At 34.2% G+C, this 26,806-nt stretch overlaps 1 long non-coding RNA gene across 1 annotated transcript; it reads left to right on the top strand.

The window, feature by feature from the left end:
• The first annotated feature begins 3,686 nt into the window (after positions 1-3,686).
• Positions 3,687-4,621, top strand: LOC107844873. The gene is made up of 3 exons (XR_001666609.2): positions 3,687-3,904; positions 3,988-4,077; positions 4,195-4,621. It is a non-coding gene; the product is annotated as an uncharacterized LOC107844873 (long non-coding RNA).
• Positions 4,622-26,806: the final 22,185 nt, after the last annotated feature.

Genomic DNA, 26,806 nt, shown 5'->3' with positions numbered 1-26,806 from the left:
TAATGTTAGGCTTTTTTTCTCTCCACAGTTCATATGGCGCTTTCTTTAGAATAGGTCTAATGAGGCATCTGTTGATGATGTGATATGTTATGCTTACTGCCTCTACCTAAAAGTGATCTGGGAGATTATGTTCAAATAACATAGTCCTAGTAGTTTCCTGTAGAGACCAATTCTTTCACTCCAACACACTATTTCTTTGAGAAGATCACAGTGATAATAAGTTTCGAGAGTATTCATTGAGAGCACAGTTCCCTCAAAGTCCTTATTTTCAAATTCTCCTCCATGATCACTATAAACATAGGTGATAAGGTGTCTAGCTTCTAACTATACTATATCTCTTTTGCCATTTCTGGTGAAGAAACTCTTATCTTTAAAGGAGATTCAAAATTCGATGTCACATAGCTAACTAATGGTGAGCAAGTTATGTTTGAGATCGTCTACTAGATACATTTCAGCAAATTCATATGAGGAGCTGAGATTTACTAAGCCGACTCCGATGACGTTTCCTCTAGCATTGGTACCAAATCTGACTGATCCCCTATCTATTCTCCTTAGAGCTTAAAATTTTTCTTTTCTTCTGGTCATGTGTATGGACCATCTATTATCAATGACCCACATTCCCTTCTTATAGCTCTTGCTGGCATGTTCCTGCAAAATAAGAAAGTTAATTTTGTTTAGGTATCCAAGTGGTCTTGGGTCCTTTCGGGTTAGATGTACTTCCTTTAGTCTTCCAAACCCACACACTTTTTGTCTTATGTCTATAGCTGTAAGGTTTGTTCCCTTTCTCTTCACAGACTTAACAGACAGGTCATCGAGAGGAGAAGGAGGTCTTGGCTGATTTAAACGATTTTGAAGAGGAACTTGAGTTGGTTTTAAAAGAATTCAATCTCACAAAACTGTGACTTGGTGATTTTTTAATGCTATTCAATTCCATTTTTATATCATCAAGCTCTTCTTAAAATAGATCAATTTCTATTTAACATGCTTCATTTTCTACTTGACATTTTATTTCTCTTTAAGTTTTCATTTAAATCGAGCTTCCCAACATTTCTTCTCTTGGGAAGGTTTATTATATTTATTTATATCTTTTTGAAGCTCGTCGGTTATCATATCTAGATTAGATTCGAGAATATTACAATTATGACAGTAGTATGGTCTTACCCCGCTAGATTCTTCTTTTGCCATGAAGCACATGTTGGCTGCTTCTATTTCTTCTTCAGTTTCATCTTCATTACTCCAAGCTCTAAAATTTTAATTCTTTCTAGACGATCTTCTTATTAGTTCTGAACAATTTTGTTTAAAGTGGTCAGGCCTTACACAGTGATAACAGTGATCATCATTTCTAGTGGAATCATTATTTTTGGCTCCTTAGGATCTTTGTTGTCTCTATCGCATGATCTACCTTACTCCACGATTTATGAGAACCATTCCTTCTCTATTGGCATCTTCTAGAATGTCCTCTTCTTTAGTTGGTGTGGTATTCAAGACTACTGGTTTTTTCTTTTCCTACTTGTGGTACCTGTTGATATAACTTCATTCATATACAATTAGATTACCTCATAGTTTGTCATATGTCATGTTGTGAAGACCTCCATCTTCTAGAATGGCAGCCTTGGTTACCCAAACTTTTGGGAGACTCCTGACCAACTTCAAGACTTGCAGGCTATGTGGATAGACTATCTCCAATGATTTTAGCTTGCTTATGATTTTGCTGAATAAAATTGTTTCAATGTTTTCATTTTCCTTCTTTTTGAACAGCTCGTATTCATTGACTAGGGAAGCAATCTTTGACTTTTAGAATTTGGTGGTTCCTTCATAGGTTACCTCAAATTTGTCCCACATTTATTTTGGAGTCTCGCAGATTGATATCTTGTCATATTCTTCTCCACTAATCGCACAAAGAAGAAAGGTTATAGCCTGTGCATTAGTTTGAATTACCTCTTGTTGTTCTTTGGTAACCTTAAAGCTCTCAAGGTCTTCTATTTTGATACTACGCGATTCTTTATGTTTGTCCTTTTGCTTTTCCTTAAGTCCTAGAATTGGCTTTATGAGAACCTAGGCTTGAAAGTCATTTGATTAGACAAAGATCCTGAATCTGTTCTTCCAGTAAGATTAGTGTTATCCATTAAAATATGGTGGTCTTATGGAGGAATGCCCATCTTGAAGAAGAGCACTAGGAATTTGATTGTTTTTCATTTGATCTTTGCTCATGTGTGGTTAAGCAACACTGTTGGTGAGACCTGCTCTGATATTAATTAAAATTCAAGAGAGGGGCTGAATTGAAATTTTTAGTGAGTTGACTATTATGAATTGCTCAGTCGACTTACCTACAAATCAGTACACTTCACAAAACATATTAGATTTAAATAAACAAACAAGTAAATAATTAACTATAAAATAAAGACATGAAGATTTATCCTGGTTTGGAACATCAATATGGTGCTTACTTTTATTCCCCTTGGGTTTCAACGTTTTCTTAGATCCTTCAAATTCGGGTTTGTGTACAATGATGAGAGAAATAAGTTTCGAAGATTTATTTTGTTCTTCAGATCTTGTGACATACCTTTGGTTTATATTACAAAGTTGACTCTATCCTATTCTTTATATAACTTTTGTAAACTAATAAGTACAAAGCTTTGTGAAACTAAGATTGAGACACTTTGAGATTCTTCCTGAAAGCTGAGTGGTGTCTTCTTTCTTTTGTTTTGACCTTTATAGTATTCTATAGCATATGCTTATTTTCTTTATAAGGAAACCCAAGATATTTCTTCTCAATCAAGGATTTGGATTGATTCCTTGATTGAGGAAGTTTTCACCTTAATGTATGTCCATACTTGGTGCGATTTTCCTTTCTCATATCGATATATGTCATCAGATATGTGCATGTAAGGGGTGAAATCTTTCTTCTCCTTTGATCTTGTCGTGACGTGTGTCTAATTGCCTTGTTCGTTGGGATCTTTAGTTGATATGATTTTTGTTGCCTTGTCAAACTATATCCTACTTTGATGTGGCTCTATGTTTAGCACGATCTTCTTTGAGGGAATATTCCATGCCTTGTGCGAGATATCCTCCCATCAATGTCCTTTGTGTGAGATCTCCTTCCATCATTAGGGATCTTCAATATCCTGCGAAGTTCACTTATTAGTTTGTCATTATTAAAACATAAACCATAAATATAGGAGGCTAATAATATGTACCTACTATATATAAAAATACATTAGGTTTTAGTCTTGTAACTAATTTATAAATACTAAATACGTTTTATATATATATAAACTAGAAATACACACTAGTTCAGTGTACGTACTTTGCACGTTAGTATCCCGTTAAATAATAAAAAAAAAAATATTAAAATAAATTATTATTTATACATTATTATTCTTAAGTATAGAACTTTAAATAAGCCATTAGAACACTATTAAATCAAACAAGTCTTAAATCTTCAATAAGATGAGAAAACAGGGCATATTGCCACTGTTATTATGTAGTTTAAATTTTGTGCATTGTCATATACTAAATTTTTTGTACCATAAAATAATTTTATAGTGATAAACTTTTGACCCTCTTTTTTCTACGAGCAAGTAAATTCTAGTTACACAATTACCAAATTATTTCTTACTTAGCTCTCAACATTATCGTCAAAATATTGCCTCGTATTGTTTGCTTTTACAACATGTATACTTTGAACATAACAAATTAAGTTAGTTAACTTTTCAAGGTTCACACTTAATAGTCGCTATTACAAGATAATAGGCCTCACCACCGGTCGCTCCTCTCGATCTTCATCTCATCTTTTGTTATAACTGTCACTGTCACACCACTAGTTCTGGCTGACGAATCCAACTACTCTCACCATCTTTGGTGAGAGCACCACCTCCAATAACAGCTAGAGAAAAGCAAAGAGGTAGGTTCCACAGATATTACAACTTAACAGACAAACTTCATTGTTGCCAGAAAGTTCACAACAGTTTTTCTTCTTATCTCAAGATCTTCTCATCTTAGGGTTCTGACGAACAACTAAATCGAAACCCCAGTGCTGGCGACTTCTCCGCCACCGACCGTCATATACGGCAAGAGGTAAATACTCTTTCTGGTGATGTTTCGACGACCCTACCAGTTTTTTCGATGACTCCATCAGTTTTTGGCAAAGTAGCGTCAGTTTTTGTCCTCTCTTTTCTTCCTAACTCTTTGCAGGTACTACTATTCCAGATTAAACGCCTCTCCTCAGGTGATGATATCAAGATTTTGGTGACAGTACACTCTTCGACAGTAGTACATTTTCTGGTAAAGAATAATGGGGGAGTAGTACCAGTAGGGAAAAGGAGGCGACTGCTAATTTCGGCGACTAATTTTTGCATGAATTCGCCAGAATCTGATAAAACGATCAAGAAACATCCTAACCCCATCTTCTTTAAGGAGAGGGTGCACTCGTTTCACTCCTCTAAAGTTGATTTTTAGCTAGTTTATTTGGCCTAGGTTTTTTGTCTCTTTTTATCTTGAGTCCTTGTTTGGTTTTGTTCATTGTTCCTTAGGTAGTGTAGTGTTTGTTGTGGTTTGTGAGTATCAACTCTGCTTATTGGTTTTGCTTTCATAATTATCTATTTTTAGATGTTGCTTGTTATGTTCTTCATCTTTGTTGCTTCTTTTCTTCTAGTGTATCCTTTGAGTGGTGGTTGGGGTGATAGATAATATAATAGGGTCATGACAAAGGGTGGGGTCGGTGTTAGAGGTTGGGTTTGAGGTGGGGTTAGGGTCAGGTCTAGGTTCGAGAGTGAAGGGTAGTAGGGCTAGATAGGACAAGGGTGCTTCTAGGTTGAGAGTTGGGTCATAGAATATAGAAACACTTCAAGGTAAGCCGATAGAGCTTGTGAAGATTCTTAGAAAGAGGAGGGCTAGTATAGCTTGTGTCCAGGAAATAAATGGGTAGGCGAGGAATGTAGATGGATATAAGTTGTAGTACTCGAGTAGCGTGAGACATAGAAATAAGGTAGGTATCTTAGTAGATGATGAACTTAGGGAGCAGGTGGTGGAGGTTAAGAGAGTCAGTGATAGGTTGATGTCTATTAAGTTTGTCATTAGAGGGTCTATGATTAACGTTATTAGTGCCTATACTCCATAAGAAGGTTTGGATGAGGAGGAGAAGAAAGAATTTTGGGAGGTTTTGGATGAGGTGGTGAGGGGCATCTCGAGTACTGAGAAGCTATTCGTGGGAACAGATTTCAATGGGCATATTAGGTCTTTGTTGAGAGGTTACGATGATGTGCACGGAGATTTCAGTTTTGGGGAGAGGAATGAAGGTAGAGCTTCTCTTTTGAATTTTTCTAGTACTTTTGGTTTATGGATAGCGAATGTGATCTTTCCAAAAATCAAGGAGCACCTTATTACTTTTCATAGTTTAGAGGCTAATACTTATATTAACTTTTTGCTCTTTTGGAAGGGTGATAGAGCGCTATGTAAGGACTGTAAAGTCATACCCAGTGAGAATCTTTTGACTCAATGTAGGTTTTTGGTGATGGACTTTGTAATCAATAAGGGCAAAAAAAAAGAGAAGTGTGGAGGCTCGACCCAGGATTAAGTGGGATGACTTAACTTTCTAGTACTTTAGAGATGAGGGAGAAGTTGAAGAGTAGGGGGGCTTAGGAGAGTATAGGGGATGTCGATAGTATATGGGAGACAACTTCCAGTTGTATTAGGGAGACTACTAGAGAAGTGTTGGGTGTCTCAAGAGGACAATCCGCTAAGCATCAAGGGGATTGGTGGAAGAGATTAAGAAGAATATAGAGTCTAAGAAGGTGTCTTATGATAAGTTGGTTGAGAGAAAGGATGATGAGGAGAGGCATACAAATAAGAAAAAGTATAAATTAGCTAGACGATAGGCTAAGTTAGAGGTTACGGCGGCTAAAACAACAGTTTTTCAGAGCTTGTATGCGGCTTTAGAGGAAAAAAGGTAGAGATAAGAAGTTGTATAGTCTTGCCAAGGCCAGGGAGTAGAGGTATTATGACATTGACCAAGTGAAGTGCATCAAGGGAGAGGATGGAACATTGTTGGTTAAGGATTCCCTCATTAGGAAGAGGTGGCAGTCCTATTTTCATAAAATCTTGAATGACGGAGGGGACAAGGGTTTTGTGTTGGTGGAGTTGGATAAGTATGAGAAGTGTAAAGATTATGATTATTGTAGGCATATTGAGGTTATGGAGGTCAAGGGGGCTATTCGCAGGATGCATCAGGGTAGGGCGACCAGCTCAGATGAGATTCCAGTGGATTTTTGGAAGAACACTGTCGGGCCAAGTTTGGAGTAGTTGAAAAGGTTGTTTAACATCATTTTAAAGGTGACAAAGATGCCTAAAGCATGGAGATAGAGTAAGATAATTCCATTATATAAGAACGAGGGAGATATCCAGAGTAGCAATAACAATAGAGGGATTAAGTTGTTGAGTCATACTATGAAGGTTTGAAAAATGGTGGTAGAGTTGAGAATAAGAAGGATCATGACTATCACTGAGAATCAGTTTGGTTTCATGCCAGGTCTCTCGACAACTGAGGGCATTCACCTTATGAGGGGATTAGTAGAGTAGTTTCGGGAGAGGAAGAAGGACTTGCACATGGTGATTATGGATCTTGAGAAGGCATATGACAGAGTTCCTAGGGAGATTATATAGAGGTGCTTGGAGGCTATAGGGGTGTTGGTCGATTCAGGAAATATATGATGGCATAAAGACTCGTGTGAGGATGGTAGGTGGATATTCAGAGCACTTTTTGGTTTGATAAGGTTGCACCAGGGATTGACTCATATACCCTTTTTATTTGCCTTGGTGATGGATGTTTTGATGTGTCATATTCAAGAAGGAGTGCCTTGGTGTATGATTTTTACTGATGATATGGTATTGATTGATGAGACTCGGTCAGGAGTTACTTATAAGTTGGAGATTTGGAGACAGGCCCTTGAGTCTAAAGGATTTCGTTTGAGCAGGACCAAGATGGATTACTTGGAGTGTAAGTTTAGCGATGTGTCACAGGAGGTTGATGTGGCTGTGAAGCTAGACTCTCAGGCCATTCAGAAGAGAGAGAGTTTCAAGTATCTGGGGTCTATGATTCAAGGTAATGGGGAAACTGATGAGGATATCATGTATCATATTGGGGTAGGGTGGTTGAAAAAGTGGCTCGGTTCAGGAGTTTTATGTGATAAGAAGGTTCCCCCAAAACTTAAAGGTATTTTCTACAAAATGAAAGTCCGACCAACTATGTTGTATGGAGTAGAGTGTTGGCCAGTTAAGATCTCCCACATTCAAAAGTTAAAGGTGGTGAAGATGAGGATGTTGCGATGGATGTGTGGTCATACCAGGAAATATAGAGGAGGAATGAGATTATTCAGGAGAAGGTAGGAGTGGCTTCGGTGGAGGACAAGATGCGAGAAGTGAGGTTATATTGGTTTGGGCACGTGATAAGGAAAGGTTCTAATGCTTAAGTGCGGAGGTGTGAGACAATTGCTATGGATGATTTTTGGCAGGGTAGGGTAGGCCAAAAAAATATTGGAGAGAGGTGATTAGGCATGATATGGAGCAGTTACAGCTTACGGAGGACATGACCCTTGATAGGAAGGTTTGGAGGATGTGGATTAGGGTAGAGAGTTAGGGGGTGGGAGTGCGTCGGTAACAGTAGGGGGCGTTATTTATTTGCTTATGAAGTTTCTTGTTCGTGGGTGAAGTGTTGTCTATGGTTTCAGATATATAGTCTTTAGTAGTATCTTTTGGCTCTAGTACTATCTTGTGGTTAACATTGTTAGTTTATTTCGCTTGTACAAGTTTTATTGCATTTATGTTTTGTGTTTGCTAGATATATAGTCTTTAGTAGTATCTTTTGGCTCTAGTATTATCTTGTGGTTAACATTGTTAGTTTATTTCGCTTGTACAAGTTTTATTGCATTTATGTTTTGTGTTTGCTATACTGTTATTGGTTATAAGCCGAGGGTCTATCGTAAGCAGCCTCTCTACTTCACTTGAGGTAGTGGTATGGTCTGCGTACACTTTACCCTCCCCAGACCTCACTATGTAGAATACACTAGGTATGTTGTTGTTGTTGTTTTTGTTTAAATAAGAAAAAAATTCAGCCGACCCCTTTTGAAATCTAGTAACTTTACAATATTTTAGTGTTATATATTTGTTGAAGGTTAATTGGTTGAAAGTCCTAGATATTAGAATTCCTTACCTTAGATCAATAAGGAAGGATCTAATAATTATAAGTTTAGATAATTTTAAAATCTTAAATATTATTATAATATTTAATAACATTTATTCGAGCAAAGTAAAAAGACAATTTTATTTATTGTGTTTCTTTTAATGAAGGGCAAAAAGTTCCTCTCACTTTTCTAAGGGTCTTCCCACTTTTAATATACTCTCTCTATATATATATACACACACATACATACATATATATACACACACAAAAACATACACACATATATATATATATGTTTGTGCATGTGTATTCAATTTTTCAAATCGATTCCGATTGTAGCACACCCAACCAAATTCGATTAAAAATATAAAATATTCTAAAATTAAATTTGTAAATCAATTCAAATTTTATAATCCAAATCGAATTATCTAAATTTTTTTGAATTGGTCCGAACATTTAATGTGTGTTTGATAAATAGCTGATGATATTAATTTAACAAATACAACTCCCCTCTAGTGGACATTTATCCAATTTGTCCAGTGTAATCTTAATCTTTTCACACGTGTACACTATTAAATCTAAGGTCTAAAACATTCTTGAGAAACACCCGCATAAATCCTTAAAGATTTAAGGTAATTTAAAGAAGGTGAAGCAGCCAATGTCATTCACTTGTTTTATCCCTCTGGACTGGACCTGTATGAAAAATTCTCTTCTTTTCGGTCATTAAATAGGTTTGGATTGGCTTTGAATAAAAAAGGTCGAGTTTTTTTTAGATAGGTCAGATTTGGAGGGGTAAAGAAAAACATGGGAGGTAATTTTTTAAAGTGACCTGATATCTTTAGAATTTTAAAAAATCAATTTTAATTTTTTTTTAAAACTTTAGCCTGTTAACAAAAAAGGCAAACATAATTTTCTTAGATGTTGAGGGTATATATGCAATATTTGATATGACAGTTTCCTTTTACCTAGTATATTAATTGGGGCAAAACATGAACTTTTGACAAAGGAATTCAGAAAGGTAAAAAGATTATGGCCTCTAGCGAGACTTGAATCTATAACAATCCTTCATCCCAAATATACTTTTACGTGGTGTGCTATTTTCTGCTTTGGCCAAAGCTCGCATGGCTTTCCCAAAAGCACGGTCAGTTTTAGCCTAAAGCCACTGAAGCTAAGACTTTTGGCCTATTTTTTAACAATTAAAGTAGGATGGAGGGAGTAGAAAGGTAAAAAATATTTCAATAAGATAATTTTTTAAATTATTTTACAAATACTTATATTGCATATAGAGTTTCTATAATTATTGTCTCAATTGAAAGAAATATTTAAAACTAAATTATTAAAATCTTACTTAAGATCAACAAAATCTCAAGAGAAAGTGAATGATTTAGGTATACTATTAATTTAAAATAAATTATTGGGAGGAATCGATATAATATAATTTTATTCACAATTTTGCATCTCAAAAAGCTATAGAAATAAACGTCAAATTATAAAATGACACAAAAATCTTTTTTTTTTCTTTAAGGCCTCATTTTGAGTTTAAGTTTTAGGAAACCAAGTATATTGAGTTGTCCCTGCCCAGAAGGCAGCATTATATCATGTAGAGATTTCACACCTTATATGTAGCTTGCAATCTTTTCAGCTACTAATGTGGGACTTTTGTTCGTATCGTCAACTATGTCCCCCATGAATTAAGTTTCATGTAGCCCATCATCACAATCCACGAGTCACCAAGATTCACAATGTACCACCCACATAGTTTGACTATTTTTATGGCAATTGAATTAAGCCCGTAATAGCTTCTTCATGTGTGTGTATCTCCAAGCTTGTAAGGGTAACCAAACCGATCCCCACACTCCATCATTTTGCCACAATCACCATACTTATCCCACCAGAACTGAGCTTTGATACTATTTGTTGGGTTCAATCAACCTTAAAATACTCTTACATGGTGTGATATCAAGAGCTTTTCCATCATGAATTTTTCCCTAAAGGTCTCATATCATTAAGAGATCCTACATAGTATAATTTTTGAACGATTTTTCCGAAAAAGGTCTCATATTGTATCACAAACAGGGTTATGTTGAATCCCCAATTCTGCCCCAGAGTATATATATAGTATAATTTTTGGGATATTTCGGGGCCGGATCTCAATTGATACCTTTTGAATAAGGGTGAGGCTCCTCCTTGATTCTCCATCACACGAATTATCTTAGATATAGTAATCTAAAAATAATATAATACTATATATTTCCTCAATAAATAGTTCCTTATGACAAGCTTATTTTCACACCAATCAAAAAACAAGAACAAGTATATTTATAGTGCAAATTACCTAACTCTATCTCAATGGCAATGAAAGTCGTTGTAGTATTGTTCATTGAAATAATGCTTGTTTTGACATTGCACAATGCTATATATGGAAAGTACATTAACATGTCTGATAGTATCTCCAGACAATTTACTTAAGTGCATCGTTGGTTGTTGACTTAACAACAAAAATCCTGAGGAGGTGTCTAAGGTTCGTGCCTCATTAGTTGCTTTTCCCAACTAATAATGTACTGTTGGATGTTCTCTCGGAATTTGTTGTGACTCACTAACACTTCTTGCCATTATAACCACTTGCATGCATTTCAGTGTTTTTATTTTATCTTTTATTCCACTTCTTAACTATAATCCCCAGATACATGTGGATACATATCGTTACCTTCAGATACATGTGGATACATACATGTCGTAATTCCCTAGGTACATGTATCAATACATACATACATATATATATATATATATATATATATATATATATACATATATTCGGACACCTTAATCATGTATTTGGACGTCTTAACATGTGCATCTGCATGTATCTGGAGGGTTACTTGTCTACAATGTATCCACAACTAAACAATATATGAGTGTCGTTTCTTAATGGTGTTGTTTTTGGATACACAAAATTTGTATTTCGGCACAACAACCTCAACACGAGTTCAATAACAAGATGAAATATTCCAACACCTTCAACACAAGATCAAAATGACCTTCCAAAGAAGTGTGTTTTCAGAATTTTATAGAAAAATTAGACGAAGCAAAAAAGGCCAAATCCTCCAAATTCACGGAGTGTTCTTAAGGAAATAATTCCCCTCAAGTACCCGAGGTTGTAGAATTTTTCTTCCATGATAAAATGGCCTAACAATCCGACTGCAGTTGTACCTCAAACGATTTAATTCTCTTCGAACTCACTCAACGATTAGATGATCACATGGAGTATTTTTGGAAGACAAGAATTGTTTTAATACAGAAAAATTTCGTACTAAACCTATGAAAAAATATAAGTTTATATAGACATCAAGTGCCTCTTCTGAAAGGAGGCAATGATTCATTCGGAAAGATGTATCCTTTACATTCATGCTTGTTCATCGAATCATTGTGTTTTTTTTACAGTCATAACCATCCAAATAGATATCTTCCAAAGCAACATTTCACATTTCTGCAGTTGTTTCTGCACTGCAAGCATGCATGTTAATAGAGGAATAAAGCTATTACGTTTTTCCTTTGGATTTTCTGACTACATTGGATTTCTTCCCAAATAAATTTTGTCTAAAAAGGTTGATCTCATCGATCGATCATTTTCCAAATTCAAATTCGATGCTGAGCCGAGCGAGCGACGACGAAGGTTGTTGAGTAAATGTTTCGTAATATAAACACTTGAAAGTTTTATTCTCCCACCAATGTGGGAGAATTAGTAGACTTTTGATTTTTTAGTACACTTTTCATTTTTGAGTGTTATCTCAATTTTTTCCTCCACTTGATTCCCTCTATTTTCCATTTACACTTTTAATCACAAATCCAATAATCCCCTACATGAATGGGGAATGGCTACTTTTTCGTAAAACTTTACAGAAAAGTATGTGATCTTCAAGCAAAGACTGATTGCATCTAGATAAGTGGGGTTTCCTTTGAACTTTCCATAGTGAACATGCATCGGATGCACTAAGTCAATCGGTAGATTTAATATCTTTAAACCATCGAGCTTTAATGTACACTTAGACAACACATGTCACATAATTAGCTTTTTACCATTTATGGTTCTTATGGTTTTGTTTGTTTCAGCCATGAACACGTCTCTATCTCATTAAAGCTTAGAGAATAGGCCTTTACTAACATTCTCCTTGAAGCGGCTTCCACTTCTCCCTCACATAGGTGATTCTTAAAAATTCAAGCCTATAGATAAACTATTTGGTGAAATCTTCCAAATTTAGATCATTATTAAAAGACTTCACACCATAAGTCTTATCCTTGTTTACTAAGCATTGTCTATATCATGAGAATGGGTTATGTATATTGACAATATTGAACCTGTCAGACACAACTTTGTCTGATCTCATTGAACCTAGCTCTTGGATCTCCAATCTGCTAGGTATAGTTACCGCCATGCTGACTTATCCTAGGGCGTAAACCCATTCCCTTGGATGTCCTCTCAACTCCTTATCTAAATAGGCCTTTTGTAAGTGGATCTAACATATTATCTTTTTCCTTCACATAGTCAATAGTGATAATTCCACTAGAGAGAAGTTCTTTAACGGTATTATGTCTCCATCTTATGTGACGAGATTTACCGTTGTACATCATGCTCCTTGGCAAACCTTTTGCAGCTTGACTATCACGGTGTATACATACTGGTGCTAATGGTTTGGGCCAATAAGGAATATCCTACAAGAAATTAGCCATTCTGCTTCTTCACCGGCTTTATCTAATATGATAAATTTTGATTCTATTGTAGAGTGAGCAATACATATTTGTTTGGATGATTTCCAAGAGACTGCTCCTCCACTTATAGTAAGTACATATCCAATAATGGACTTCCAAGATACTGCTCACTATATCCTTCAAGTACCGCTGGATATTTACTATAATGCAAAGCATAGACTTGAGTGTATTTAAGTTACCCCAAAACTTTTTGGATTGTCATCCAATGAGTTTAATAGGGATTACTCGTGTACCGACTCAACTTACTAATAGCACATATTATGTCTGATCGTGTACAATTCATCATTACATTAAACATCCCAACACTCTTGTGTACTCCAACTGTGAGTTACTTTCACCTTCATTCTTTTGAAGTACAAAGATCACATCCAATTAAGTCTTGGAAATACCAAATTCGAAATACCTAAATTTGTCAAGTACCTTTTTGATGTAATGAGATTGTGACAATGCTAACCCTTATGAAGTTCTATAAATTCTTATTCCTAAGATCATATCCGCAACTCCAAGGTCTTTCACATTAAACTTGCTCTCGAGCATTCATTTTGTAGAATTTGTGTTAGAAATGTCTCTACTAATGATCAACATATCATCCACATACAGAAAAATAATGACTTAGTGATTTGGAGTGTCTTTAATGTAAACATATTTATTACATTTATTTGTATTGAACTTGTTTGCCAACATGGTTTGGTCAAACTTTTCATGCCACTGTTTAGGTGTTTGTTTTAGTCCATAGAGTGACTTAAAAAGTTTGCACTCCTTCTTTTCTTTACTAGGAACTACAAAACCCTCGGGTTGTTCCATGTAAATTTCTTCCTCCAATTCTTCATTTAGGAATGTTGTTTCATATCCATTTGATGGATTTCAAGACCATATATCTCCACCAAGGCAATTAATATCTGAATTGATATTATCCTTATTACTGTCGAGTATGTGTCAAAGTAATCAAGGTCTTTTTTCTGTTTGAATCCTTTTACTACAATTCTTGCCTTGTATTTGTCAATAGTACCATCCACTTTATTTTTCCTTCTATAGATCTATTTTGAACCAAAAGGTTTATTTCCTGGAGGAAGGTCAACCAACTCCCATGTATGGTTGCTTAAAATTAAATCAATCTCATTATTGACTGCCTCTTTCCAAAAGGATGAGTCTAAAGATGACAGCACTTCTTTAAATGTTTGAGGCTCATTTTCTAAGAGAAATATTACAAAATTTGATCCAAATGAATTTGACATTCTTTGATCTGTACTACATCTTTGATTCTCACCATTATCTACATCCCGACTTGGTTCATCTCGAGGTTGTTTAGACCCCCCCCCCCCCCAGATTGTTCATGTCTTATTTTATATGGTTAAATATGTTCAAAGAATTCAGCATTATCTGATTCAATTATCATATTTTCATTTATACCCGGATGCTCGAATTTATGAACCAAAAACTTACATGCTTTACTATTTTTAGCATATCCTATGAACACGCAGTCCACTGTCTTAGGTCCTATCCTTACTCTTTTAGCCATAGGAACTTGGACCTTTGCTGGAAATCCTAACACTTTAAAATATTTCAAGTTGGGTTTCCTTCCTTTCCATTTTACGTATGGAAGTGATTGTGTCTTACTATAGGGCACTTTATTGAGCATTCGGTTAGCTTTAAGGATAGCTTCCCCCTATTAGTTTTGCGGTAAACCTAAACTTATAAGTAAGGCATTCATCATTTTCTTCAAGGTTTGGCTTTTTCTTTCCACAATTCCATTGTATTGAGGTGAATACGGGGCCATAGTTTGATGAACAATTCCATTCTTTACACTTATTTCTGCAAAGGGAGATTCATATTCTCCACCCCAATCACTTCTTATCGTTTTGATCTTTTTCTCTAAATGATTTTCAACTTCTGTTATAAATTGCCTAAATGCATCTATTGCTTCATCCTTATTGTTTAGCAAATAGACATAACAATATCTAGTGAAATCATCAATAAAAGTTATAAAATACTTTTTTCCACCACGAGATGGTGTTGACTTCATATCACAAATGTCAGTGTGTATTAAGTCTAAGAGATTGAAATTCCTTTCAACAAACTTATATGGATGCTTAGCATACGTTGATTCCACACACGTTTGATATTTTTATTTATTGCACTCAAAGTTTGGTAAAAACTTCTATGTTAATCAGTTTTTGCAAAGTTTTATAATTGACATGTCCTAATTGTTCATGCCATAAATCATTAGACTCAAGAAAGTAAGAAGAAATCAAAATTTTATTGATTTCAACAGTCATTACATTCATCTTATATAGGACCGTAGTGAGATAGCCTATTCCTACGTATACTTCTCCTTTGCTAATTACAATTTTTTCGGAAACAAATACACATTTGAATATTTTTTTGTCAAGAAGTGATACAAAAATCAAGTTCTTCTTTAACTCCGATACATACAGTACATTGTTCAAAGTCAACACTTTGCCTGATGTCATTTTCAGGCAGACTTTTCCTGTTTCTTCAAATTTTGCAGTTGCAAAGTTGACCATATATATTTCTCTTCGCCTTGAGTTGGAGCAAAAGCAACAAATAACTTTTTATTTGCACAAAAGTGGCTGGTGTTAAAGGAATCTATCCACCATTCTCGAGGATTTCCCACCAAGTTACATTCAGACAACATGGTACATAGATTGTCTGTTTTTTTCTTAGATTCAACCATATTTTCTCAGTACTTCTTTTTCCTTTCCTTGGGGCACGATAATCTATTGACTTGTGGCCATTCTTACCACAGTTAAAGCATTTTCCCTTGAATTTCTTCTTAGATTAATTGCTTTCCTGTCTAGCTTTTTTCCAATTTTTGGAGTTGTTTTGGTCGTCTTTACAATATTTGCTCCACTTACTACAGAATTTCCTTTTGACCTTCTTTCTGCATCTTTGTTGTCTTCTTCAATAAATAATTTCACTATGAGATCTTTCACCATCATCTCCTTTCGTTTATGTTTCAAATAGTTCTTAAAGTCCTTCCACATTGGTGGTAATTTCTCTATTATCACCGCGACTTGAAACGCCTTGTTCACAACCAAACCTACAATTAAGTTCATGTGAACATTAAGAATATTTTCAATATCTTCAACTAAGGTATTCATCAAACTTATACCTTTCATGAGGAGATTGTGGATGATAACTTACAGTTTCTCGACTTGAGATACAACAGACTTGTTGTCAATCATTTTAAACTCAAGAAATCTTGCAACGAAGAACTTCTTAGTTCCAGCATCCTCATTTTTGTATTTTTTTCTAGCGCACCCCACAACTCATTTGATGACTTCATACCACTATACACATTGTTTAGGTCATCTTGGAGGCCATGTAGAATGTACTTCCTCCATAGGAAATCAGAGTGTTTCCATGACTCTATTACGATAAATTTCTCCTGGTTCGAAGTTCCTTCAGGCACCTCAGGACCTTCTTTTGATGTAAATCTTTGTAGACATAATGTTTTAAGGTAGAAGAACATCGTTTATTGCCACCTTTTAAAATCAACACCCATGAATTTTTTGGTTTTCTCCACTAGTGCCATTGCCTGCGGAGAACTTATAAGACTCGTTGTGGCAATATTAGCTGCAGCCACAGTCATTACAGCATCATTCACTTGACTGTTTGTAGTCATTTTTGTGTCACAACAAGATAGTAAATTTAGTATATCGAAATACTACTTATAAAGTTGTAGCAACTTTAAACACCCCTTGTTTCTAGTTTAATGATGAAGTTTTTATGATTTTCAATCGCTAACCGAATGACCTCTAACTTGTGATGAAGATTTTATTTCTTCAAACCCCTTATTAAGTTCAAATGGAGTAGAAATCTTAAAGCTTTAAACTGCATAAACCAAAATAATACAGATTAAATTTATTTCGTTAAGATTGTTGTTTTCGGGTACACAAAATTTGTATTTTGGCACAACAACTTCAACACGAGTTTAAGAATAAATCAAGAACATTTTTGAAGTATTTCAACACCTTCAACACAAGATCAAATGAACTTTCAAAGAAGTGTGTTTTAAGAATTTTATAGAAACATTAGATGAAGTAGAAAAGGCCAAGTCCTCCGAATTCACTGAGTGTCCTTAAGGAAATAATTCCCCTCAAGTACCCGAGGTTGTGAAATTTTCCTCCTAGGATAAAATGACCTAACAATTTAACTGTAGTGGTACCTCAAACTGTCGGATTCTCTTCAAACTCACTCAATGATTAGATGATCACATCAAGTATTTTTGGAAGACAAGAAGTGTTTTTAAGACAAAAAAATTTCGTACTAACCCTGTGGAAAAATGCAGGTTTATATAGCCATCAAGTGCCTCTTCCAAAAGGAGGTAATGGTTCATTCAGAAGGATGTATCCTTTGAAAAAGTCATGTCTATTCATCAAATTATTGTGTCTTTTTTTGGACATTCATAACCAATCGAATAGACATCACTTTCCCCTAATCAGTGTGTCATTTCGTCAAAGGGTTGCATCCCTTCCGAAACAGCATTTCGCATTTTTGCAGTTGTTTCTGTACTGCATACATGTATGTAATGGAGGAACAAAACTGTTATGTTTTTCCTTTGGATTTTTGGACTACATTGGATTTCTTCCCAAATAAATTTTGTCTAAAAAGATTGATCTCATCAATCGACCAACTCTGAAACCGAAGACAAAGCCAAGCCGATCGAGTGACGACAATGACTACGCGAGGAACCTCTTGGTTCTTTTCTAACTTACCATGTGGAGTAAGTTCTTCTTAATATAAACACTTGAAATTTTTATTCTCCCATCAATGTGCGAGATTTAGTAAACTTTTCATTTTTTAGTACACTTTTCATTTTTGAGTGTTATCTCAATTTTTTCCTCTACTTGGTTCCCTCCATTTTCCATTCACACTTTTAATCTTGAACTCAACAATCCCCCACATGAATGTGGAATGACTAATTTTTTTAAAACTTTATGAAAAGTATATGATCATCAAGCAAAGACTGATTGCATCTGGATAAGTAGGATTCCCTTTGAACTTTTCGTAGTGAACATGCATTAGATGCACTCGATCAATCGGTTGATTTGATAGGTTTGAACCATCGAGCATTAATGTACACCTAGACAACACATGTCATACAACTAGCCTTTTACCATTTATGGTTTCCACGATTTTGTTTGTTTCAGCCATAAACACATCCCGGTCACATGAGAGATTAGAGAATAGGACTATACTAACATTCTTCTTGAAGTGGCTTCCACTTCACCCTCACATAGGTTATTTCTAAACGTTCGATCCTATAGATTAAACTATTTGGTCAAATCTTCCAAATTTAGATAATCATTAAAATACTTCCCACCATCAGTCTTATCCTTGTTTACTAAACATTGTCTACATCATGAGAATGGTCTTGGTATATTGAAAATGCTGAACCTGTCAGACACAACTTTGTTTGATCTCCTTGAACCTATCTCTTAGGATCTCCAGTCTACTAGGTAGAGTTACTACCATGCTAACTTGTTCTAGGCCATAAACCCATTCCCTTGGATGTTCTCTCAACTCTTTCTCTAGATAGGCCTTTTTTAAGGAGATCCGACACATTATCCTTTGACTTCACATAGTCAACAGTGATAATTTTACTTGAGATAAATTCTCTAATGGTATTATGTCTCCATCTTATGTGATGAGATTTATCATTGTACATTATGATCCCTGCCCTACCTACTGCATCTTGACTACTACAGTGCTTACATACTGGTGCCAATGGTTTGGGCCAATAAAGAATATCTTGCAAGAAATTCTAGAACCATTCTACTTCTTCAATGGCTTTATCTAATGTGATACATTCTGGTTCCATTATAGAGCGATCAATACATGTCTGTTTGGAAGATTTCCAAGAGACTTCTCCTCCGCCTATAATAAATACATATCCACTCGTAAATTCTAATTCATTCGATCCGATGATCTAATTTGTATCACTATATCCTTCAAGTACTAATAGATATTTACTATAATGCAAAGCATAGTATGGAATGTATTTAAGATACTCCAAAATTCTTTTCATTGCCATCGAATTAGTTTTATTGGGATTACTCATGTACTGACTCAACTTACTAATAGCACATGCTATGTCTGATTGTGTACAATTCATTATATACATTAAACATCCCAACACTTTTGCATACTCCAACTGTGATTCACTTTCACCTTCATTCTTTTGAAGTGCAAAGATCACGTCCAATGGAGTCTTGCCTATACCAAATTCAAAATACATGAATTTATCACGTACCTTTTAGATGTAATGAGACTGTGGCAATGCCAACCCTTGTGAATTTCTATGGATTCTTATTCCTAAGATCATATCCGCAAATCCAAGTCTTTCATATTAAACTTGCTCTCAAGCATTTGTTTTGTAGCATCTATGTCATAAACGTCTCTACTGACGATCAACATATCATCCACATACAAACAAACAATGACTTGGTGATTTGGAGTGTCTTTAATGTAAACATATTTATGACATTCAATTATCTTGAACCTGTTTGCCAACATGGTTTGGTCAAACTTCACATACCACTGTTTAGGTGCTTGTTTTAGTCCAAAGAGTAGCTTAATCAATTTTCACACCTTCTTTTCTTTACTAGTAACCACAAAACCCTCGGGTTGTTCCATGTAAATTTATTCCTCTAATTTTTCATTTAGGAATGCTATTTTCATATCCATTTGATGAATTTCAAGATCATATACCGCCACTAATGTAATTAACATACGAAATAACTTTATCCTTGTTACTGGCGAGTAAGGTTTCAAAGTAATCAAGGCCTTCTTTCTGTTTGAAGCCTTTTACTACAAGTCTTTCCTTGTATTTGTAAATAGTACCATCCACTTTTATTTTTATTTTGAAGATCCATTTTGAACCTAAAGGTTTATTTCCTAGAGGAACATCAACCAACTCCTACGTATGGTTGCTTAAGATTGAAGCAATCTCACTATTTATTGCCTCTTTCTAAAAGGATGAGTCTTACGACGACATCACTTATTTAAATATTTGAGGCTCATTGTTTAAGTTAAATGTTCCAAAATCCAATCCAAATAAAGTTGACGTTCTTTGACATGTACTACATCTTGGATTCTCATCGTTATGTACATCCTCACTTGGTTCATATCGAGGTCGTTTAGACCCCTCACTAGATTATTCATGTCTGATTTTAAACGGATAAATGTGTTTAAAAAATTCAGTATTATCTGATTCAATTACTATATTTTCATTGATATCCGGATGCTCGGATTTATGAACCACAAACCGACATGCTTTACTACTTTTAGTATATCCTATAAACACGCAGTCCACCGTCTAAGGTCCTATCCTTACTCTTTTAGGCATATAAACTTGAACCTTCGCTAGATACCCCCACACTTTGAAAATTTTCAAGTTGTGTTTCCTTCCTTTCCATTTTTCATATGGAATTGATTGTGTCTTACTATGGGGCACTCTATTTAGTATTTAGTTAGCTGTAAGGATAGCTTCCCCCCCCCCCCCCCCTCAAGTTTTGCAGTAAACCTAAACTTATAAGTAAGGAATCCATCATTTCATTTAAGGCTTGGTTTTTCCATTCTGTAATTTCATTAGATTAAGGTGAATACGGTGCCTTATTTTGATGGACAATTCCAATCTTTGCATATATTTCTGCAAAGGGAGATTCATATTCTCCACCCCTATAACTTCTTATCATTTTTATTATTTTCTCTAACTGATTTTCAACTTTTATTTTATATTGCCTAAACGCATCTATTACTTCATCCTTACTATTTAGCAAATAGACATAACAATATCTAGTGCAATCGTCAATGAAAGTTATAAAATACTTTTTTTCACTATTAGACGGTGTTGACTTCATATCACAAATGTCAGTGTGTATTAAGTCTAAGGGATTGAAATTCCTTTCGACGAACTTATACGGATGCTTATCATACTTTGATTCTACACACATTTGACATTTTAATTAATTTCATTCAAAGTTTGGCAAAACTTCTAACGTAATCAGTTCTTGCAAAGTTTTTTAATTGACATGTCCTAATCGTTCATGCCACAAATCATTAGACTCAAGAAAGTAAGAACAGACAAAACTTTTATTGATTTCAATAGTTATTACATTCATCTTATATAGTCCCTCAATGAGATAACCTTTTCCTACGTACACTTCTCCTTTGCTAATTATAATTTTTCTGGAAAGAAATACATATTTGCATCTATTTTTGTCAAGAAGTGATACAAAAATCAAGTTTTTTCATAACTCCAGTACATACAGGATATTGTTCAAAGTTAACAATTTGCCTAATGTTATTTTCATGTAGTCTTTTCCTGTTCCTTCAACTTATACAGTTGCGGAGTTGGCCATATATATCTTCTGTTCGCCTTGAGCCAGAGCAAAAGCAGTAAACAACTTCTTATTTGCACCGGAATCCATCCACCATTCTCAAGGATTTCCCACCAAGTTGCATTTCAGACAGCATGGGACATAGATCATTCGTTTCTTTCTTGGATTCAGCCATATTTGCTTGGTCCTTCTATTTTCCTTTCATTGTGGCACAACAATTTGTTGACTTCTGGCCAATCTTTCATAGTTATAGCATTTTCCCTTGAATTTCTTCTTAGTTTGATTGCTTTCCTGTCTAGCTTTCTTCCGCTTTTTGGAGTTGTTATGGCCGTTTTCTACAATGTTTGCTCCACTTATTGTAGAATTTCCTTTCGACCTCCTTTTTGTGGCTTTGTTATCTTCTTTAATGAGCAGTATCACTATGAGATCTTTGACTTAATCTCCTTTCATTTATGTTTCAAGCAGCTATTAAAGTCCTTCCACATAGGTGGTAACTTCTCTATTATTGCCACAACTTGAAATGCCTCGTTCACAACCAAACCTACAATTAAGTTCATGTGAACATTAAAAATATTTTTAATATGTTCAACTAAGGTATTCATCAAACTTATACCATCCACGAGGAGATCATGGATGATAACTTACAATTCCTGGACTTAAGATAAAATAGACCTACTGTAAATCATTTTAATCTCAAAGAATCTTGAAACAAAGAACTTCTTGGTTCCAGCATCCACAGTCTTGTATTTTTTTCTAACTTACCCCGCAAATCCTTTGACATCTTCATGCAACTTAATATGTTGTATAAGTCCTCTTAAAGTTCATTTAGAATATAATTCCTGCATTGGATATTAGAGTGTTTCCACGCCTCCATTATAATAAATTTCTCCTGATGTGAAGTTCGTTTAGGGACCTTAGGAGCTTCTCCAGATGTAAATCTTTGAAGACACAATGTTGTAAAGTAGAAGAACATCTTTTCTTACCAGCTTTTAAAATCAACACCCGTGAATTTTCTGGGTTTATCCGCTGGTGCCATTGTTTGCGGAGCACTCGTATTACTCGTTGTGGCAATATTAGTTGCTGCTACAGTCGTTGCAGCATCATTCACTTGACTGTCAGTAGTCATTTTTGAGTCACAACAAGACATTAAATTTAGTATATCAAAATACTACTTATAAAGTTTTGATAACTTTAAACACCCCTTGTTTCTAGTTTAACGATGAAGTTTTTATGACTTCTAATCTCTAACTGAATGAACTCTAACTTATGATGAAGATTTTATTTCTTCAAACCACTTGTTAAGTTCAAACAAAGTAGAAATATCAAAGCTTTAATCTCTAGAAACCAAAATAATACAGATTAAATTTATTTCCTTAAGATTGTTGTTTTCGGATACATAAAAATCTGTATTTCTGCACTACAACTTCAACACGAGTTCAAGAATAATTGAAAAACACTTATGAAGTATTCCAACACCTTCAACACAAGATCAAAACAACCTTTTAAAGAAGTGTGTTTTCAGAATTTTATAGAAAAATTAGATGAAGCAGAAAAGGACAAGTCCTTTAAATTCACGAAGTGTCCTTAAGGAAATAATTCTCCTCAAGTACCCGAGATTGTGGAATTTTTTTCCCAGGATAAAATGGCCTAACAATTCAACTGTAGTGGTGCCTCAAATGATCGGATTCTCTTTGAACTCACTCACACGGAGTATTTTTGGAAGCCAAGAAGTATTTTTAATATAGAAAAATTTTGTACTAAGCTTGTGGAAAAAATATAGGTTTATATAACCATCAAGTGCCTCTTCCTAAATGAGGCAATAGTTCATTCGAAAAGATGTATCCTTTAGAACAGTTATGCCTATTCATCGAATCATTGTGTCTTTTTCTGGACAGTCACAAACATCCGAACAGACATCTCTTTTTTCGAATCAGTGTGTCATTTTTGCTAAGGGTTGCATCCCTTTCGAAGCAGCATTTTGTATTTTTGTAGTTTTTTCTGCACTGTTGTCCAAAAAGATTGATCCAAAATCAAATCAGAGACGAGCGAGCGAGCGACGACGACGCGAGGCACCTCTTGGTTCTTGCCTCACTTACCATGTGGAGTAAGTGTTTCTTAATATAAATAGTTGAAAGTTTCATTCTTCCACCAATGTGAGAGAATTAGTAGACTTTTCATTTTTTAGTATACTTTTCATTTTTGAATGTTATCTCAATTTTTTCCTCCACTTGGTTCCATCTATTTTCCATTCACATTTTTAATCTTGAACCCAATAAATGGTACATTATGTAATGATGAAAACTTATGGGAGAAGGAGTAATTAGTTTCTATAATAATGTGATGAATATTTTTTACCCTTTATTTTATCTTTTATGAGTATAAACAGGGGAGACTCAATAAAATTAATGGGCCCATGTATAAACAAGGTCGACTCATTAATTTTATTGGTTAATTTTGCAGATGAGGAGATGTTTGGAGCTTGAATGAAAAGCTGTGGTAGCAACCATTGCGCCATCAGTGGCAATAAAATTGCTCTAGAGAAAGCTTAAGAAGAAGCATTAATTTGATCTAAGAAATTGTGGCCACAAAGTATGTGTCTTTTGACACTGTGTTATGTACTAAGCTACTAAATACTTTTGTGGTTGTTATTTTCTAAATTGTGTATTTGTGTTGTGTACTGAATAAAACTCTAGTCTTCCTGTTAATACATTAGAAGTGTTAATTTCTTCATTTCTGTTTACTCAATAACCATGACATTAATTTAGCAAGCTTTATATGGAAACAAAATCATATGTGATCACTATGAGTTGAATAGAAGTATAGTGCTATGTATGGAAAGGAAACACAAATATTTACTAAAAACTGCTAGATCCTTGCTATTTCAATCTAAACTTCCACTTGAATATTGGGGGGAATGTGTCCTCACAACAGCTTATTACATCACAAAACACCTTGTCAACTTTTGTATAATTCTAAACCTTCTTATTCTCACCTCAAAGTTTCTGGTTACCTCTATTTTGTTGCAATTCCTAATCCATATAGGGTCTCATTTCAACTTTGATTCATTTCATGTGTGTTTCTTGGTGTAGCATGACTGAAAAGGCATACAAGTTACTAGATTTAGCCAAACATATTATTTTCTATTGTGGGGATTTTTTACATCATGAAAGCATCTTTCACTATTCTATTTCATCTACTAATGAGGTTGATATTCCTACTCATACTACTTCTGCCCCTACTTCTTCTACTCGCACAAACTCTAATTCTACTTTGCGTCCTATCAAAAGATCTTGAAGTTCTTATGTTCCTCCTTCTTCTCATTTAATGGATTACATTTGCACACATGTTCTATTTTAAATGTTGCTTCTTCCGGCCTCTAGAGTTGCCTGATGGAACCTCAATTTTATCATCAAGCAATTTCTAATCTTTCTTGGTAAGAGACTATATTAAAAGAGTTTCAGGCACTAGAAGCGAATCATACATTGGACGTTATTCACTAACCTCATCGTAAGAAGGATATTTCCTCGAAATAGGTCTATAAAATTAAACAAAGGGAAGAATGAGAGATATGAGACTAGAATAGTCATTTGGAGATTGAATTTAATGAATATTTTCTCCTATTGTCAAACTTACTATCATTAAGTTTCTTCTTAGTGTAACTGTTAAAAGGAACTGAGATATTTTTTAAATTGAATGTGAACAATGTTGTTTTATATGGTGATTTGCAAGAGGAAGTCTATATGAAGATTTTTATTTGGTTTCGTGTTTAGTGTTTTGATTCTATTGTATCACCTCTTGTTTGTAAGCTTAATAAATCACTATATGGTCTTCGTGAAGCCTCTAGGCAATGGTATGCAAAATTGTCTGTTGCTCTTCAATCCAATGGCTATGCCTTTTTCCCTCTAAAAATGATTACTCCCTTTTTACTAAGTTTTCTGGTTCTTCTCTTACTATTGTGGTTGTATATGTCGACCCTTTTTACTATGCACTTGTAGGGGGGTGCGGATATCTGACGTATGAAATAGATTTATTAGGTATCTAGTGAATCTATTTTTCTTTGTGCGTGGATATTTCTTAAATTTTGTTTCAATATCTTTCAATGATTTACTTTTTGCGTAAGATATATTCATTAATTTATTTGGTTTATTATTTTATTCTGGAGTAATTGCAGAGTTACAAATTTCTGTATAATAATTTATCCTAACTGTACTGTAATGTATATCTAATTCTAGATTTTTAATGTTATTTATTATCTTGTGTTGTTCTTCTAGTAGTGAATTTTTTAAATTATATAAACTATCACATGTACTTTTTTCTAAGTTTTCTAAGGTTTCTTCTATCCATATTAATTTTTCTTTTAGATTTTTCATCATTTCCCTAATTCGGTTTCTATAATTAATTTCATTATTTAGATTATCTTGATTTTCTCTAGTTTTTCTAATATATTCTGACATCTCTTAATCTGTATAATATCCTTCTGAGTAAATTTCTTCGTATAACTGTTCTAGCCAATTTATGGTTTCAATTTCATAGTCTATTACTTTTTCTAATATTATTTTCTTAATATCTATTATTTCTATATCTTTAAGTATATATAAGATTAAAACTTTAAGATAATCTAGATGATCTATCTTTTAAAATTGATTTTATTGTAATATTTTGTAGTTGTTTGTTTTAGCCTTAGTAGTTCTTGCATATTTTTATCAAGAAATTCTATGTATTTTATATCTTTATCTTCCATGTATTTGTCTATATTTATTTTTATCTGTTTTTTTAGTAACTGTATGTTTCTTATATTTTTTTCTAAAAATTCTATGTAATTTATCATGGTAAGTATTTGTAAGAGTAATTAGGTAGGTATGGTATATAATTTACTCTAGTCATGTAATATTTACCAAATGCTTTTTCTAATATGATTTTTCTTATATCTACTACTTTTATATCTTTAAGTACATACAAAATAAGTATTTTAAATTTATCTACCATCACATCAGATAAATAATTATTCATTTTCATAAAATTGCTTTTTTCAAAATATTCCCCTCAACCATGTACATAACAAAATATGGTCATCTTAGATTACTATATACTAGATTATTCTTAAATAATATGTTCTTCGGTCACTATTAACATGGTAATCCGGATACTTTTTTCCTTAAACAGCGCCTCTACTCTGGTTACTCCCCGCCACGGCTTCTTGTCTCATTGGTTTCACCTTTAGGATGGCATAGTTCTTAGGGATCTTTCTCCGTTTCCACTTTGTTAATAAACTTCTTAACATATTATTCTTCGAATAATTCTACTATAAAGTAACTAATATGAATTTATTTTATCATATCATAATTGTTGGGAATTATGAATTTAGCTATTCATAATCATAAATAAATATGCCTGTTCGGGTAGTTTTGATATTTCTGAAGTTTGTTCCTCCATAGCTTTTTCCATTGAAATATGTCTGTTTTTTAATTAACTGAGTAAAATATTTATTGTGGAATGG

The sequence above is a fragment of the Capsicum annuum genome, chromosome 10 (genome assembly GCF_002878395.1).
Source record: "Capsicum annuum cultivar UCD-10X-F1 chromosome 10, UCD10Xv1.1, whole genome shotgun sequence".
Classification (NCBI taxonomy): domain Eukaryota; kingdom Viridiplantae; phylum Streptophyta; class Magnoliopsida; order Solanales; family Solanaceae; genus Capsicum; species Capsicum annuum.
This window is presented reverse-complemented; position numbering and strand designations above follow the sequence as displayed.